This window comes from Sinocyclocheilus rhinocerous, unplaced genomic scaffold, assembly GCF_001515625.1.
Source record: "Sinocyclocheilus rhinocerous isolate Xijiao unplaced genomic scaffold, SAMN03320098_v1.1 scaffold1022, whole genome shotgun sequence".
Lineage (NCBI taxonomy): Eukaryota > Metazoa > Chordata > Actinopteri > Cypriniformes > Cyprinidae > Sinocyclocheilus > Sinocyclocheilus rhinocerous.
The window spans coordinates 608936-611970 of record NW_015656677.1 but is presented as its reverse complement, the minus strand read 5'-3'; the positions used below and the strand labels follow the sequence as shown (position 1 = coordinate 611970).

General features: G+C 30.2%; 1 protein-coding gene across 1 annotated transcript in view; it reads right to left on the bottom strand.

Moving 5' to 3' along the window:
* LOC107720786 (secretion-regulating guanine nucleotide exchange factor-like) overlaps positions 1 to 3035 on the bottom strand; it is a 23240-nt gene that overhangs the window by 6546 nt on the left and 13659 nt on the right. The gene's annotated exons all lie outside the window — the stretch shown is intronic.

The window sequence follows — 3035 nt, the reverse complement described above, 5'->3', positions numbered from 1 at the left end:
ACAGACCTCAGTTTGACCCACACACACACACACACACACACACACACACAGGTCACACACACACACACACTCTCTCCATGCCTGTAACAGGAGACGGGATGCCTGAATCGAACATTCCCTGCAGGGAAGCGGGTACGAGGACTGAGGCGTACAGCGGTTTGGGGGTGGGAAGAGGTGATTTACACATCCAGCCGTGCAGAGAAGCTTCCTGCACTCAAAAATAGCACAAACACACACGATGCCGGAGTCATATATCCGTTACCATGACGACCCGTGAGGATGTGAGTGAGTGACTGGGCGTTTCTGGTTGGTTTATTAATGTTTGGTGATCAGAGCTCGTTATGTGGAGGAAATGGGCTGCTAGTGGACAAAAACACATCGCTAATGCTCTCTGCCGGAGCTGGGAGGATGCCGTCCACACAGACATGCTCGAATTAGTGGAAATTATACCAGTGCATTATGGGAAAAGGCAGCCTGAAACTTCTCTTGTTTCATTACCCAATATCTATAAACCTAAAACTAAAGATGCCTTTCTGTCTTTGCTCTGTCTTTGAGTTTACTCTGGAAGTGACTAGTCACATGGTCAAAGCTGGATGCATTCTCATAATGTTTATATACTATCGTTCAATCAGCTGTAATTAGGATACCGTAAAAATAGTGAAAAAAGTTCAAATAATTACATAAATATGTATAATTATTTATTAATTTGTAATTATTATTTTTAAACAATTTAGGGAATATTTGATTTATTAATTTAAAATAATCCATGAAGATTTAATATATTTATGTATTTATTATTTTACAGAGCATTTTTTAAAATTTCATTATTACTTTATATAGACATACAATTAGAAACAAAAGATAATTAACTTTATTAATTTAGAATAAACTATGAAATACTTTTATTTATTTATTAATTTGGAATAATTTATAGAATCCTTCCGTTTATTTAGAATGATTCATTAAATTTTTATGCACGTATTTAATGTATTCATTTTTAATGTAAAATAATTTACAGATCATATCTTAAATTGAGCATAATATGAAATTTGAAAGTATCACATAGAATTTCGTCTTTGCCATAATTATAACAATTTCATAATTTTAACTTTTTATCTCATAATTATGACTTACTATGTCACAATTTTGGCTTTTAATCTTACAATTTAGATTTTTTTTTAAACAGCATAATTTTGATTTAGCATCTTGTAATTTATAACCATAATTTTTACTTTTCATTTCATAATTTTGTCATAATTACAACTTATTGATCTTATGATTTCATCATATATGAAAATACTTTTCTGTATTTATTTTGAATATTCTGAATATTTTTTTCCATTCATTTATTAGATTTCTTAAATTAACACTAATAATTTTAATATAGCTTTAAACAGATATGCAAGTACATACAGTTAGAAACAAAAGATATGTGTGAGTAGATGATGAGCTGGTAGGCCAGAGACAGAAATATTACAAGCTGGTGATGTAACGGTCATTTAAATACATAATGAATAATATTCAATGCAATCAAACAGAAATGTTGACCGTTATGGGAACGATGTAGTATTGATCCACGGTACACAGTGATAGTAAAAGTACAAAGCAAGGTTTTTTGCAGATACAGTTTATATATTTTTTAATTTAGCATAAATTATGAAATACTATTATTTATTAGAATAATATATAATATATTACATTGTTAGAATATTTCCATTTATTTAGAAAGCATATTTAGAATTATTTAGAATAATGTCAGAAATTGAGCATTATAATTTCAATATTGTTTTAAATGGACATACATACATTTAGAAACAAAAGATAATTAACTTTATTAATTTAGAATAAACTATGAAATACTTTTATTTATTTATTAATTTGGAATAATTTATAGAATCCTTCCGTTTATTTAGAATGATTCATTAAATTTTTATGCACGTATTTAATGTATTCATTTTTAATGTAAAATAATTTACAGATCATATCTTAAATTGAGCATAATATGAAATTTGAAAGTATCACATAGAATTTCGTCTTTGCCATAATTATAACAATTTCATAATTTTAACTTTTTATCTCATAATTATGACTTACTATGTCACAATTTTGGCTTTTAATCTTACAATTTAGATTTTTTTTTAAACAGCATAATTTTGATTTAGCATCTTGTAATTTATAACCATAATTTTTACTTTTCATTTCATAATTTTGTCATAATTACAACTTATTGATCTTATGATTTCATCATATATGAAAATACTTTTCTGTATTTATTTTGAATATTCTGAATATTTTTTTCCATTCATTTATTAGATTTCTTAAATTAACACTAATAATTTTAATATAGCTTTAAACAGATATGCAAGTACATACAGTTAGAAACAAAAGATATGTGTGAGTAGATGATGAGCTGGTAGGCCAGAGACAGAAATATTACAAGCTGGTGATGTAACGGTCATTTAAATACATAATGAATAATATTCAATGCAATCAAACAGAAATGTTGACCGTTATGGGAACGATGTAGTATTGAGCCACGGTACACAGTGATAGTAAAAGTACAAAGCAAGGTTTTTTGCAGATACAGTAAAAACAAAAGCAGGAGCCTCCTGTCAGACGTCAATGATCTGTCCTGATGCAGTCTGTTTCTCTCGCCATCACCAACAAAACAACCCCAACTCCTCCTCACATCCACCCATCCGTCCCCAGCTGACCCCACGCCACACAAACACAGCACACAGCCAGTCAAAACAGCACAGCGACTGTCCAAACGTTAAGCACTGCTGTCAGATCAGTGACAAGGGACGCTGAACGTGTAGACTAAATACTAGTCTTGCTTAGCTAGGCTTTGGACTATCAGCAAGTCTAGTCCACTTATTCTGACCAAGAACCACTGTTCTTGAACCAGAGATAGTCTAAGTGACATGTGAAGCTACCAACAAAAAGCACAATCCTTCCCCAAAATTATTATTGTAATGCAAACCATTAAAAAATGCAAATAATACAATGAAAGTATATATATATATATATATATA